Here is a 16,184-nt window from a genome sequence, read left to right as displayed (position 1 = left end):
TTCTGGAGTGAGTTTGCCACTGTATAGATTGTGGCCTGGGTGTCCTGTGGGATCCCTACAGAGCATATGAGAAACAAATGTTAAATTTTTGACACTTCTCAGCTCAAAGTGCCAGGGATTTCCTTTTTTAGCTTTCCAGTATAGTGTTGCTGGTTGTAGGATGCTATGCTGCTTATATGCTGGTGATACATTGGTAGACTACTGTGCTGACAAGACTCTTCTGCACACTTGACATGAAAGTATTCAGAGTTTTGATGGTAGCAGAGCTGTAGTCAAGTCTAACCTAATGAAACTCACTTCCCAACAGGAATGTGTTACAGATGCCTCTATTTTCCTTCTCCTGCAGCTAGGGATATGATAGTTATCCTACTAGCACTGGTGCACTGTTTGACTGCTCGGTGCTACCAAATACCAAATACCAATAGGGATGATCTCATATGAAAAGTTTGAAAATAGTTTGGAAAGAGCAAGGAGGCAGGTAGACAGACTGCACACTTGCATAAACCTTGTTTTTCAGGAAACTATTGTAAAATCCTAGCAGTTAGCAAAAGCTTTTCCCCCTCATCAGTTGACTTATTTATTTGATTGATTGACTTTACATATACAATGCCCATAGGATCCTATCAAAACTCATTGCCAAAAACATGATGACCTTTATCTGCGCTACAGACATGGAACACATCAAAAGATAGATCTCAGTTGGGCATTGAGTCTGTCCTTCATTCCCATTGTCATGGTGTCATGTATTTTCTTATATCGGGCACCAGTGTCAGAGCTGTAGGATTTGGTTAACCTTCTGCACCCTGCCTGTGATCTGGAGTTGCATCCCTGCAGGAACACCAAACACTGAAATTCTTTTGCATCTGTGGCAATTTTGCAAGATGTTTAATGACCTACTCCTCTTGCTTTTGGTTGCAAGGCCCTAGGGACAGTTGCCAGCTCCTGGGGTTCAGAATTCCTCCCACACCATCTTCAGCCTGCTGCAGTCAAGAGGTTAAGGAAAGCAGCTGCCACTCTACCACACAGGCACAAAGCAGAAAGGACAGCTTGTTTTTGCAAGTATGTTCCCTGCTTATACAGACTTTCCTTCTAACTGCCTCCTCTGTCTTTTCACACTTTGCATTTTACTTGAATATTGTTTTCTAACCTTGTGCTTGTGCCTCTTGCTCTCCAAGTCTCCTGGCCTGTGCGAATGCAATCTGACTGGAAATTGTGTACTCTTTCCCAAAGGAAACATACAGAGTTTCTTTTTCTTTTTTTTTTTTTTTTAATCTGCCTGGTGCATGGCTTCAAAAACCTTCCATTGTCATTTAATATTCTAGAAATGTACAGAGGAAGGAGGGCTTTTGCAACATTCAGTCCCTGTTTGTTACAATGGGGCTGAGGGAATATTTTTGTCAGATCTCCACACTAGGTGGTGGGGGCTTTTTTTCTGCAATGCAAGGTACAGAACTTGTGGATTAATTTCTGTAGTCAATCATTACCCAGGTATCTCCAAATTTTCAGCTTGGGATTTGACAGTGTGCTAGAACACGAGATGTATGTTATGAAAGTCACATGCTTTGCGACGAGGCAGTGTGCGTGTGATATTGCCTTCCATTTTGCCTGTCTCAGCCTGAAAGCCATTAAAACTCTTTATATTGGAGAGTGCAGTAATATGGCACTCTCATTTTCAGCTAGATCAGGTATGAGCAATAAAATGCATTTCTTTCAATTAGTCTGAGCAAATTATATATATATAATTATATGTATATATATTATATTATCTAGGGGACAGAGTATTTCTGGTCTAGTGTAAAAAGCTGCTAAGGCAAACATGCTTTCCTGACATCTCTTTGAAAAACTTTCAACTCACAGAGTTATCTTCTAAGGGCTTGGCTATTTGTATCCCATATTTTTTTGCATTTTGGTCTGGTTCCTACATGCCCCTGTGCAGTTCAACTGACTCACATGGAATTATGGTCTTCACAGCACGCTGTAGAAATAGGCAGGTTTGGCTACAGTATCTTGAACGTGATGTGATGCGGAATCGAATCAGATGGTGTGCTTTGGATACCTGGAGCAGAGCTTGTCAGCAATTCATGGAATAACACTTATTTCCTTTTAAATCTTTGTTTATTCTGTTTTTCTGTTTTATTTTTCTTTTTTCATTTTTTTTTTCCCCTGGCTGGCTGTAAATGTTTTGGAAGAAAGCTTTCCAGACAATGCACACTGTACTCGACTAATTTGACCCACATAACTTCATTTTTGGGATCACAAAGTCTATTTTGGTTTTTTTCCCCAAAAAAGTTTCAAGCACTAACTAAAAAATATTGAAAATAACAGGAAAAAAAAAGAAAAAGGAAAAAAACAGTGTGGGTTTTTTTTTGCTTCAACAACTCAAAAAATATACAATGTGACTTAACCTGACTTTTTTGGATGTTTTTGGAGGTTTGGTTTGTGGGGCTTTTTTAAATATTTCTACACTGTGTTTTGACAGAGGACTGACAAAATTGTTGAAATCTCAACATTGTTATAGTGCAGAGGAAACACTTGCAGCTGATTTGCACTAAAATGTCCCTAAGAAATCATTGAATGTGTTGAACTCCTCAGTTGCCCGCTTCAGAGTTTTTGACCACTAAGAGCAAAGTGGGCCCCTCAGTTTGGGAAAGATGTTGACGTGCTGGAATGTGTCCAGCGAAGGGCAACAAAGTTGGTGAGGGGTTTGGAGCACAAGCCCTATGAGGAGAGCCTGAGGGAGCTGGGGTTGATTAGCCTGGAGAAGAGGAGGCTCAGGGGAGACCTTATTGCTCTCTACAACTACCTGAAGGGAGGTTGTAGCCAGGCGGGGGCTGGTCTCTTCTCCCAGGCAACCAGCACCAGAACAAGAGGACACAGTCTCAAGCTGTGCCAGGGGAGGTTCAGACTGGATGTTAGGAAGAAATTCTACACAGAGAGAGTGATTGCCCATTGGAATGTGCTGCCAGGGGAGGTGGTGAAGTCACCATCATTGAAGGTGTTCAGGAGGAGACTTGATAGGGTGCTTGGTTGCATGGTTTAGTTGATTAGGTGGTGTTGGATGATGGGTTGGATGCAATGATCTTGAAGGTCTCTTCCAACCTGGTCTGGTCTGGTCCTATTCTATTCTATTCTATTCTATTCTATTCTATTCTATTCTATTCTATTCTATTCTATTCTATTCTATATTCTATTCTATTCTATATTCTATTCTATTCTGAATTAATCATGAGCCTTGTGTGTGTGTCTTTGAGTAATTGTAGAATAATTCAATGCTAGTCCTGGATTAAAACAGTGAAAACATCTTCACAAATTCTTCTTGCACATAAAAAGCAAAAGTAGGAATTAAGATTAAACAAGACTGTATATGAAGGTGGTGGTTTTACCATGGAAACAAAAGGGAAGTAGTAAAGCACCTTTCAAAAGCCTACCCTGTGACATTAATCATAGAATCACAGAAACATTCAGCTTGGAAAAGACCCTCAGGATCACCAAGTCCAACTGATAACCTTACTCTACAAGGTTCACCCCCAATCCATATCCCCAAGCACCACATCCAAACAACCTTTAAACACATCCAGGGTTGGTAACTCTAAACACCTCCCTGGGCAGCACATTCCAGTGCCTGACCCCTCTTTCCATGAAAAAAGAAATGTCCTAATATCCAGACTAAACCTACTGAGTTGCAGCTTGAGGCTGTTCCTTCTTGTTCTATCACTAATTACCTGGGAGAAGTGACCAGCACCAGCCTCTCCACAATGTCCTTTCAGGTAGTTGTAATGAGCAATGAGGTCTCCCTTCAGCCTCCTCTTTTTCAAACTAAACAGCCCCAGCCCCAGTTGCTCTCCATAAGATTTATTCTCCAGGCCCTTCACCAGCTTTGTTGCCCTCCTCTGCACTCACTCCAGCACCTCCACACATCTCTTATATTGAGGTGCCCAAAATTGAACACAATATTTGAGGTCTAGCCTCACCAGAGCTGAGTACAAGGGGCTGATCACCTCTCTATTCCTGCTGGACACAGCACTTCTAATACAAGCCAGGATGCCATTGGCTTTCTTGGCCAACTGGGCAAAAGCCTAGGCTTGCTGAGGCTTTAGAACCAGTCACAGAGCCAGAAGCCTATAAGAGTTAAAGTATCCCACCCATGGTGTGAGCCACCCACGTCTGCTCCCTGAGCGGCGCAGTTCTCTTCTGCATGTTGCTTCTCACAGTGACAGAAGGGGTATTGCCTGTGGCCAGAGTTAGATATTTATATGCAGGAATTTAGCAGAAGCTTAGATAATGCCCATAAATAATGTGTGTGATAGATTTTGGGGCATGAACATGAGATTACTGAGAGGTTCAGTGTGTCCCAAAAAGAACCCACTGATGAGTTTTACCCTCTCTCATCCTGGTGCCTGAGGGCTATGGGAATGTGATGCAGAAGGAGAGCTGGATGGGTGGGGAAACAATTTACCTGTCAACCAGTCTCATGTTTGCTAAGTATTAAGGTAGGAAACCTATGACTCTGTCAAGAAAAAGAAAAAAACCAAACCCTATTAACTTTGCTGCCAGAGGAAATAAAATTTAAATTCAGCTGTAGGTGTTTTAAAAATAAATCTGTAATTCTAACTTCAACAAGTGCAGCCAAGTACAGTAACCTCAACAGAATCTGCCCACTCCTTTCTAAGCTTTTTGATTCATCGGACATGTGGGAACATGCATGTGTGAGTGTAAGGGGACTGGAGGCCCATATGTGAGGGGATCCTCTTGGCAGCCAACATCCTTCTTTGGGAAGGGATCCAAAACAAATTCTTGATGCACTCTTAGGGATTAATAAAACAGCAGAATGGGAAAATGTTAGATGGGATATAGATACAGTGGACTGTTGCGAGTGATGAATTGCTGATTATCCCGATAACTTGGCAGGGGACTGTGGAGAGACTTCTCTTGAATGCCTCTACAAATGTTAATGTCCTGCGGAGCAGCAGTGGTCTCCCCTTGGCCACAGAGTTTAGTGCAAATGGCCACAGCCCGTAGCACAAGCCAGAACTGAGGATGTTATTATCATATCGCCTCAGCACCTTTCCGGGTGAGCTAGCAAATGGAAATATTTAAGGAGAAAAAAAATATTACTTTTGTGTTATGTTGACACATTTAGGAGATGGTCCCAGAGAAAAATACAGGGATAGGAATCTGAAGAAGGAGAAACAGGCTGGTCTGGTCTGTGCTTAGCTCGATGGTGGGGCAGCTCAAAGGAATTAATGACACCAGTAGCTTAGGCGCCTTTTCACAACATCACTGTACACAGCATGGGCACAGGTTTTAATCCTCTGCACTTTGTAACCATTTCTTCCATTATACACTGTGCACACTTAGATACCTGTCCAACATGACACTCCTTGTTACAGTACTACTGTATTGGTGTACTGTGTGTGGAATGCCAGTCATGACAAACAGGAAAGTCTAGCTTCTTGAGCACAAAACCCCAGAAGAGGTAGAGGACTCAGAGGACCACAGCCCCTCAGCTCATTTTTGTTGAAGAGTGTGCTTTGTCCCCTCCATGACACAGCTGAACCTGAGTTTCTGCAGTGTCTCAGGGGTATCCTGCCAAATCACTCTCACATGAGTGGAGAGATAGAAAAAGAGAGCATGACTGCTGGCTTAGATGTGAGGCTAGGAACTCAGCAAGAATTTTCTGCTGCAGACCGAATGAGGATTTGGTGTGTTGCACCCAAGAAGGGGCAGCAAGCGCTAGAGGAGAAGTTGCCCATTGAAACAAATACAGGTAGCTTGTCTTCTGTGGGAAGAAACAGTATGGTGAGATTACAATGAAGATGGTATAAGACACTTGATGGATAGCTTTGGAACCAGCTCTTGTTTCTACAGCATCAGACCAAGCCACTTTCAAAGGACCATGAGAGCTGTTTCTAGCATTTGCTAGTGTTTCCCTATGTGGCCCTGGAATTGCTCCCTGGTTTCTACACGTCCCACTCCACTCCCCCTGCCTCTTTTAAAGAATTGTAGCTGAAATTTGTGGTTTATGTATTTTTTTTCTTTGAAGACAACTGTGTTCCAGGACAGTGCATCACATTGCTTTTGTGCGGAGGACACGGGAGTTAGGTACTATCAGTCTGTGTTTTAAGGGACAGCACTGACAGCAATCTTTCTGTCTGGTCCTACAGACAAACAAGTATTTTCTGTTATAAATAAGTGCCTTCCCATCACCTGATTCAAGATGGGACTGAGAACTGTACCCCTTTTGGGGGTGCACAGGCTTTGTTGTGCCTTTCTTCATAGGATTTTTTTTCAATAGGAAATACTACCTTGAGCCAGGGATCTAAAGAGATTGAGCCGGACTTGCAACCTCCTGCTTCCCTGATGTCTGGGAGGAAAATCTGTGCCAGGTTTGCAGGATCTCACTGTGAACAAGAAACTATTGCACCAGGCTGCATATAGAGGTCATCATCTAGCAAGTGTGCCTTGGTCAAGGGACCCTGTCAGAGGCACATGTACCACACAGTTGCATGCAGTTATTTAGCTTTTCTCTTGCTCAGTCACCATTATGCTGGGTGCAAGTGACCTGTGGGTCACAGACCAAGATATAGGGAAGCCCAGTGGGAGAGGGATCAGGAAACTGTATGGCTTGTGGATCCACATGACATAGTGAGAAAATATGCAGCATCTACCAGATTCCTTTTTCACAGAGGAAATTGTGGGTAATGGAGAAAGGTTAGCTGGTGGAAAAAGTATGTAGATTTTTCTCTTGTGCTTCAAATACAAAAATGCACTCCTCTTAACATTTTTTCCTCCTAGCTTTCCCTCAGAGTAACCAATCTGTCGGGATTTTCATATTCCTGTTAGTCTAAAATGACCCCATTATCCTGCATAAGGATCTTTTATCATTAGAGAATTACCATCCAAGTCTGTTAGCATTTCCAGATATTTTCTTTGTCGTAAGTGAAATATTGCAGGTGTTCTATTGACCTGTCAGAGGAAACTACTAGTCTAATTGGGACATACATACAGGTGGATTTATAAGGGATGCATATTAGTAGTCTAGCCCTTCACTAGGACTACTTGATTTTTGAGATTGTGGCTGTGTCCTGCCCTGAAACTACCCAGATTTCAGCTGCAGAGGGGCTTAGAGGTGTTTTCACATAATCTACACAGATGAAGGAGATGTTTGCCCCAGAGGACTGCCTGCTCTTTTATAGCCAAGACCAAACAGCATCTTTCTTAGCAGGTGACCAAACGGATCTGAAGAGTCCCTTTGACTGACAACCTCAAGTCATGTGCTCTCATTTATTTTGCAATGTGAGCAGGTCCTCAGCTGTGCAAAACCAGAATGATTTCTCCTGTGGTAAATGTAGATTTGGTTTTATGGTAAATGCATTTTAATGCCTTTACCACAGTATGTCTTGGGTTTAAACCCACCAGATCCTATACATCTGAAAAGGGTCATGAGCCATGCGGACCTTTGGCATCAGACTTGCTCATTTGTTATGTGTTTGTCATATACATGGCTGATATATTCTCTATGTTGAGAAGTGCCTTCAGAAGTCCACATCTCATGTTCACATTCATGAGCTAAGAAATGGTGTAACGGTTCACTGGTGAAAAGAAAAAGCCAACAGCATTTTTTGCCCCCCCAGTTCTGTGCCTCTTGTGGGTTACACTATATGCTTCTTCATGGCTCTTGTATAAAGGTCTTGATTGCCACTTGGCAATCAGACATGGAGTTAGATGCTGTCCCACTCTTGTGACTACATTACAGGGATACAGCTAAAGCTGAAAGGCCTGAGAAAGTGTGTGAGCCTGCAGAGGCATTGTGTAGAGCTGACCATAGCTACAGTGCTATCAGGGCACTCATATTTCTAAGATGCTTGAACTGATGAGTTTGGTACCTTTCAATCAGTGCTCGAGAAGAGAGTTCTTTGCTTTTAATGTCCTGTAGCTGTGGTGCACTGCCTGTTTCCTGACACTGATTTGTGCTGCTGGGGAGCAGACAACACCACAGATTGCAATAATAGAGTTTTGTTTACTGACTTTCATACTCTGAAGTGATCCAAGCAGCCTCCACAAATGGCAAGTTAAATGATAACAGTTCAAACAATTCAATAGTTCCTTGGGCAAATTAAGCCCTGTAGTACTAAAGGTTTTCTGCTTGCAGTCCTGCAACCTGCTCTCTGCTTGCAGCTCTGTACCTTTCCAGCTAATCTTTGCTGACAGTTTTTTTGCAGAGTCTTGGTGGCAGTAACCTTTCCCTTGTGGGTCTCATGCTGTTGTCCTCATGGTGTAAGCTTCAAAGACCTTGTAAACCTAGATACTGCTGTTATGGTGGGCCATTGAGGGAAATTATATATGCTGTCAGCTATGGGCTCATATAGTAAAGCTTTGGGGTATAAGCCTGTCTCAATATCCTGTGTGCAACAAATGCATAAGTAGATAAAATTCAGCAGCTAGTATTAATTCCATAGATCATCCAGCACCTGCTGGGCCAGGGTATTAAAGATCACCAATCATTTTTACCAATCCTCCCTCTTCCCTCTGCTTTCCCTTGAACTTTTGTCAAATACACAACTCAAATATCAGAATCTCAGTAATATATTCCATCAGAAGCAAGTTGCATTTATTTTGCTTAGCCCAGTTTCCAAAATAAATGAGTCCAGTATGACCCATCTGTCAGTCAAACTGTGTCTCTCATATCTTTTAAATCTGATGAGCAAACTGACCTGCAAGTCATTAAGAGAACTAAAAGTTTGTAACTTTGGTGAAAACAGTTTCAGGGGGGGTGTGTGAGACCCAAACTATTGCCCCAGTGTGGCAAGACCCAGCATTTAGAATAGAATAGAACAGAATAAACGAGGTTGGATGAGACCTTCCAACATCCAACCTATCATCCAACCCATCATACAACACCACCTAATCAACTAAACTATGCAACCAAGCACCCCATCAAGTCTCCTCCTAAACACCTCCAGTGATGGTGACTCCACCACCTCCCCAGGCAGCCCATTCCAATAGGCAATCACTCTCTCTATGAAGAACTTCCTCCTAACATCCAGTCTAAACCTCCCCTGGCACAACTTGAGATTGTGTCCTCTTTCATTTGTTTGAATTCATGTCACTGACTTCAAACAAATGAAAGAGGACACAGTCTCTTGTTCTGGTGCTGGTTGCCTGGGAGAAGAGACCAGCTCCCATCTGTCTACAACCTCCCTTCACGTAGTTGTAGAGAGCAATAAGGTCTCCCCTGAACCTCCTCTTCTCCAGGCTAAGCAACCCCAGCTCCCTTAGCCTCTCCTCGTAGGGCTTGTGTTCCAAAGCCTTCACCAACTTCGTTGCCCTTCTCTGGACACGTTCCAGCAAGTCAACATCTTTCCTAAACTGAGGGGCCCAGAACTGGACACAGTACTCAAGCTCCCTGTTCCTGCTGGCCACACTGTTCCTGATACAGGCCAGGATGGGCCACCTGGGCACAGTGCAGGCTCATGTTCAACCTACTGTCAACCAGTACCCCCAGGTCCCTCTCTGCCTGGCTGCTCTCCAGCCACTTTGACCCCAGCCTGTAGCACTGCATGGGGTTGTTGTGGCCAATGTGTAGAACCGGCACTTGGATGTGTTAAATCTCATGCCGCGTCCGCAAATTTACGGATGATGGACTCAACGCCCTCATCCAGATCATCAATAAAGATGTTAAAGAGCATGGGGCCCAGACAATGAACCTTGGGGCACACCACTAGTGACTGGCTGCCAGCTGGATGTAGCACCATTCACCATCACTCTCTGAAACAGAGCTGTCAGAAGTGGGATTTGAACCCACACCTCCAGGGGAGACTGCGACCTGAACGCAGCGCCTTAGACCGCTCAGCCATCCTGACCTGCCGCTAACTCATGCACTACCAATCTATTATCTGCTAGCAGATATTCACAATAGGCAATATGTTTGTAACTAATTGACCACATCTTGAACTGTGGCTTGTACCTGTACTATCCATGATTCTTCTTGCATCCCCATGTTAGAGAGGTGTCATACAAGAGGTAGGGAGTACCAGAATGAGGATATGTATATCTCTAGGAAATCACTTTGATTAGTTCTGCCTCAAAGGAAAAAAGTTAGAAAGTGGTATTCCCTATAAGCCCCAGAAATGGTCTTCTGATCCACTCTTATGGAACCTAGTTTATTCCTAGTTGCAGAATGTCTTAATGAGCCGTCTCCCCTTATCTTCTGCTCCACTGGGGAAACAAATATTACATTCAGGTGTATAATTGTCATATTCTCCATCTTAGCTTTAGCTGGCAGCCTTACTAGTTCTCACTCATTTCTTTGGCAAGCTTTCAAAAATTAATTAATGTATTGTATTATCACATCCTTTAAGGTGTTTCTGGCAATATTTGACAAGTTCTTACATTTCTCCTTGCCAATCTTGTTGTTTTCGATTGCACGATGAATTACTGTATGTTCAGATCAGGCAATGACTGAGAAGATACCGCTTGATAAAGCTAGCGACTTTCTTTTCCTGGTTATTCAATTTTAAGCTGTGTTTATGACAGACTGTCTGACATATTAGGCATAATAAAGAGGCTAATAAACAGTATTAATGAAATCCATATAGAAGATAGGTCAAAACTCTGAGAAGAAGAAAACACTGCTAATTATAAATGGAAGGCTGGCTTCTGAAAGTGCTGGAGGGTCCGTTTTAAGGGTGTTTATCTCCAGTAGGTTATGAAAAAGTCAAAAGAACACAACCCTGTCAAGGAATATGTATGAATTAAATTTGGACATAAATATCTGTTATATTCCTTTGTGGAGTTACCAAGATAAATGAGATGCCAGAAACTAAACTTTTATCTTCGTTGATATGTTTCTCTGTTTACCAGTTTTATTTCTTTTCTGGGTTTTCTCTTTCCCTCCAAGCCAAAATGATTTTCCCTTTCCTGTGCTCAGCTGAAAGTAAATGAGTCTTTAAATGGTGTCTTGATTCTTACTGATCCTTTGCCACTTTATAGCTGTTTAATCAAAAAAATCTCCTCTCAACTGTAAAGGAACAGAGCCTTCCAAAGAAACTCTACATGCTTGCTTAGGAGGATATGTTTTCTTTTTCTAGAACTAGCTGTAGGATACTACAGAGCTTTAGGAATTCTTAATATGCTAAAAAAGCCTCTGCCTTTCACAGTCAGCTATTAGTAAGCGATGGCTTGGGCCTGTAGAGATGAATTTTATTTTAATTGGTCTCAGTTGTACCCAGGTACATGATAGTGGGCATTTGTAGTAACATAATTATTCCACATTTTAGAAGTAATTGCGCTTTCATGTCTCTGTAACAAGAAAACTGACCTTTCAATAAGGAGCTAATCCAGAGATGCCTTTGGCTTTTTTTTCCATCATTAGCTTCATTAAAATGCTCCTGTAACCAACACACACCTGTGGATGTACACTGTTCCATAAGGATCCTTGTGAAGGTTCTCATGTATTACATGCAAAACCAACAAGCATTGTCTGTAGAAATATTTGTGATGAACTCTCTGTTTTGGAAAACACATGAGCTGTTCTGGACTCAGCCCAGTCAGTAGCAGAGCAGCAGATCTTTATGCACAGTGGCTTTTACCTGAAGTGAGGAAGTGACAGGACCATGGAAAGACCTACCAGGAGCCAGCAGTTCTTGCGGGAGCTACTGACAAGTCCTGTGTGCTGCCAGAGCAACCATGTCCACTTTTCATGACTATAAAAAGCAGGGAAACAGAGCATGGTGCCACAGTTTGCTTGGTGGTTTGAAGGGAAGGGTGTGCAGGAAAGGCGTGGAAGCTCTGCCAGCTTAAGAGGTAGCTTTAGTTTGTGGTCATCACTCTCAGAGCTTAACTGTGGTCTCCATCTGGCAGAAAACTCTGTCCTCTGTGCTCACCAGAATGGATGTGGCAAACCAGATAGAGCTTCCACAAATGCATGCAGCTGCCTGGGACTCTGACTGCAAGGAGTGCAGCTAAGGCTTCTAGATGGATTTGTGCACCTTCCAGTATTTCACTGTACTGCGCAGATGCCAGTTTTAAGTCTCTTATGGTGAGTGCTAGATCCTTTAGCACCTGTCTCCTCATACTTGCCTACTGCTATGCTATGTCTCACACATTAGTACTGCTGCTGCCTTTCCTTCCATCAGGGTTCCTCTCCACATGCTCTTGACAGTCTGTTCTCCAATTATGCTTGGTGCACAAGGGCAGGAGCAGCTGTGGCACTGTGCTCCATACATCTCTATGATCCATATCGCAGCCAAACCCTGTGGCATTCTTTGCTCCTGTAGGAGATACAGTCCCAGGCTGGGGCCCCATGTGAACAGCCTTGTGCCCTGTGCGAATCTTACATTTTGGGACTGGATTGACCTGAGAGGTGTGTGGAAGTTTGCCTGTGAGAATGGTAGCATTCTGTGGCATCAAAATCTGAAAAACCTTCAGGAGAAGACATCTGAGAATGCAAAAAAAATGTTTATACTCTTCAGCCCCCATTGACAGTGTTTCATATACATAAGTATGGTAAGACCTCCTGTTACTTGTTTGGTTTTCTACACATCATGAAGAGCAAAGAAGCAACCTATATTTCCCTTTTCTATTCAACTTCTGTGGCTGAAGAGAGAACTGAAGAATGAAATATTGTTTTGAATATCAGGGATTTATGTACACCAGAAATTTGAAACTGAGGAATGTCATCACTGGAGAATGGAATAGGGACTAAGCTGCTGGTCGACTGAGACCTCTGTTTGTGACTGGAGAGATGCCCTTGTCCTTGACTTTCAGTGGGTGAAGAGCCAGGATGAAGTCTCCAAAATAATTGACTGTGTTCTGGTTGAGGAGCCAAAAGATGCTGAATAGACATGGTTGTGATGGAGAAGTAAAAGAAGACAAGTATATCCACAGCCAAACTAACAATTAAGAGATTTGTTTATAGTTCCTAGGAATGTTTAAACACTACATCTGTTTGCATTCGTTGAGACTAAGGTCATGGCACTAATTTTGCTCTTTCTTTCTTTCCTTTGAAAAGTAAATACACTTCTTTATGTGCTGACTGATTTACTTCAGTCCACAAAGGTATTTCCAAAAGGATCCAAACACTGAATTTTAGTACTTGTTGGGTACTGTTTTTCATTTTGTGTTGTGAATTATGCTCCCAAAGAGCGAGGCCAGGACTCTTGACAGGTACTTCTCTATCTCATGATGCTTTAGAAAAATAGATCATGCGGAGCTATTGAGGTCATGTTGACTGGGAAGCTGTACTAATACATCTCTTGAGCTGTGAATATTATATATTCCTCAGAATTATGTTTCACTTGCAGTTTATGGCCTTGGTGTTTTCACATTTGATTAAATTTCATAGGTATCTGTGAGTTTGCAGTGGATGTGCTATGCAGGCTAAGGCAAAAAACATCTTGTGTTTCTACAGTGATTTGGTTTTGTATTTAATTATATAGTGTTGATTTTTTGATTATTTTTAACATAAGGGCTGAGTAGCAGTCACTTTTGTTCTTCCTTTGTTTTTATTTTGTTTTGTTTCCTATTAGGCATTTGAGTTTAAAGGATTGCTAATGATGTGCTTTATTAGTTGATTTGTATTGCAATTTAATCTCACTGGGTTTACAAAAGGTGCTGTTACTTCCAAGACCATTTATGTTACACATACGTTTTTCAGCACACCTTAAGCATACAAGTTAATAAACATATCTTAACATGAAGTAAGTGGTAATTCACAATTCTGCTCTCATTTAAATGATAATTAAGGGAATAGAACATCTCTCTTATGAAGAAAGGCTGAGAGACCTAGGGCTGCTTAGCCTGGAAAAGAGAGATTGCAGAGAAGCAATCTGATTAGTGTTTAAAAAAACCTTAAGTGTGGGTGTCAAGAAGAATGGGCCAGTTTGTTTCAGCTGGTGATAGGACAAGAGGCAGTGGACACAAACTGAAACACAGGAAGTTCCACCTCAACATGAGGAAAATCATCTTTGCTGTGGGGGGGCTGTAGCACTGGAATGGGCTGGCCAGAGAGATTGTGGAGTCTCCTTCTATGGAGACTTTTAAAACTTTCCTGGATGTATTTCTGTGAAACCTGCCATGGGTGGACCTGCTCTGGCAGCAGGGTTTGGACTAGATGATCTCCAGAGGTCCCTTATAACACCTACCATGCTGTGATTCTGTGATTCTCTGATTCTGTGAAATGAGTGCATAATGACTGTCCTACTCAGGCTACCTATGTAGCAGGAAGTGTGGCACTATGCTTTAATTTTAGATACAAGAATACAGAACGGTACTGGTTCACAAAGTTAATAAGGCCAGGCAATTTATGGAGAGAGACCTTCTTTCTTTTTCATTAGCAAATGAAACATTCACAGTTGTCTCTCAGTTGTATCATCATTTGGAAAATAAAAAAAAGCTATATATATATATATAAAAGGATTGTGGTATTGTTAAAAGCCTGATATTGCTGGCAAACTGATGGGGATTGTATAGTTCCTCATGAAATTGAAAGTAAATTGGTGTTATTAGTGGAGGAGGAACCATTCAGTGTTATTTAAGTTATTTAATATGTCCCACATAAAAGCATGTATTTAATTCTTGTCTGCATACCGAATTTGAATTTTACTTGGGTGAAACTTTTCCAGGCAAACAATATGTCTTAGGTGGATATTTTGAAGGAGTGAAGAGGCTCTAATTCAAATAAATCTTTTGATAAGAGGGTCAAGGAAAATGCATGTGATTTTCTGTCCATCAAAACATCATTTTGTGAAGTAAATCTTCACCCCACGTGCTTGGAACTCAAACAGGAATTTTAGCAAGAGGTATCCTTTTGCAGTTTCACATCCATGAGCAGGTTGCAGTTTACGGCTGAGATGAGTAGGATCTTTCCTGTTACTACAACTTCTGACATCATCAGGCTACTTGGGATCCATGCTTCTTTGAGAAGGGAGATATTCTTAGTGGTTCTACTACAGAACCTAGAACCTATTTTCCACTGCTGAAAACAGATTTAAAACAAAGTGGGAAGAACAGAAACTAGATGCAGAGCTTGCAAAAGGAGCCTGGTGGATAATACCAGAACTCAGCAGGCACAGAGGCTGCCTAGGCAAGCACACTTTGAATGCAAACAGTTATGAGAGGTGAGTGAGGGGAGATGACTAGGGATTTTTGATAGAAGTCACAGGACTGCAAAGCAAACCATTATTAATATAGTAAACATACTGGAATTTTGCAGACATAGAGCTTCCTATGACATACAAGAAATTAAAAACACAAATTGTACTGCTGTGATGTAGGGCATGGAAATATCTGAAGCTTTGCATACAGGCTAGATTATCTCACCTACCACTGAAGTTCATCGGCTTTCTAAACCATCTCTCATTTTTCTGAAATAATTGTTTCATTGTCATTAGATGACTCTGTGTTGATTCACTCTTCTCATATTGCAATGGTGCATATCAAAATATCCTGCACAGCTTGTCCAAGAGATTAACTTTGGGTTTAACTCAACAATTTTGCCCTGACTTTTAAGTAGAGATCAACTGAGTTGTCTGCAAAGGAGTGAAATGAAAATTACAATAAAGATTACACTTTAACTCCCTGTCCCTGCAAAACCCTTGTGGAAAATATTCCTTTCTTGTTTTCTTCTAATATTATATTCACTGATTACTGAGCCACAGCAAGATTAATATATCCAATCATTACAAGAATTTATATCTTGCTGCAGAATCCCAGGGAGGCAAATATGAGCAAACTTAGTAATTAGATCTTCCCACAATGGACCAGTCAATCTTACTTGTAACAAATTAAAACTTTCCTGTTCACCATTTGCTTCTTGGTGTCTGATAGCATCTTTATCTATGAATCTATGTTTTTAGATAGTTAATGATTTTGTTTTCATTTTATTTAGTTGCTATCATCTCAGACAGAGGTTCTGTTATGCTCATGAGTGGTTTATCTACATGTTCTCTTAAGTTAGATAAAACATGGAGTAAGATAATGATTGTACAGGAGGTTGCTGAAGACTTGTGACTCTAAGATCCACTGCAAAATACAGAAGTATTTCTGTAATCCTTGCAGGAGTTACCAATGTGTCAAGAGGAAGAGGTAATTTCACAACAGACAAGTTAGCCTTAGCCTATTCATTTTCACAATGTTTTGGGGAGGGTTGAATGATGAAAACAGAAGATCATTGTCTCTGGTTA

At 41.7% G+C, this 16,184-nt stretch overlaps 1 non-coding gene across 1 annotated transcript; it reads right to left on the bottom strand.

Moving 5' to 3' along the window:
• Positions 1–9,780: 9,780 nt before the first annotated feature.
• TRNAL-CAG (transfer RNA leucine (anticodon CAG)) lies at positions 9,781–9,863 on the bottom strand. Its single transcript has one exon. It is a non-coding gene; the product is annotated as a tRNA-Leu (tRNA).
• Between the last annotated feature and the right edge of the window lie 6,321 nt (positions 9,864–16,184).

The sequence above is a fragment of the Dryobates pubescens genome, chromosome 12 (assembly GCF_014839835.1).
Source record: "Dryobates pubescens isolate bDryPub1 chromosome 12, bDryPub1.pri, whole genome shotgun sequence".
Classification (NCBI taxonomy): domain Eukaryota; kingdom Metazoa; phylum Chordata; class Aves; order Piciformes; family Picidae; genus Dryobates; species Dryobates pubescens.
The sequence above is the reverse complement of the archived record's forward strand: the minus strand, read 5'-3'. Positions and strand labels throughout refer to the sequence as shown.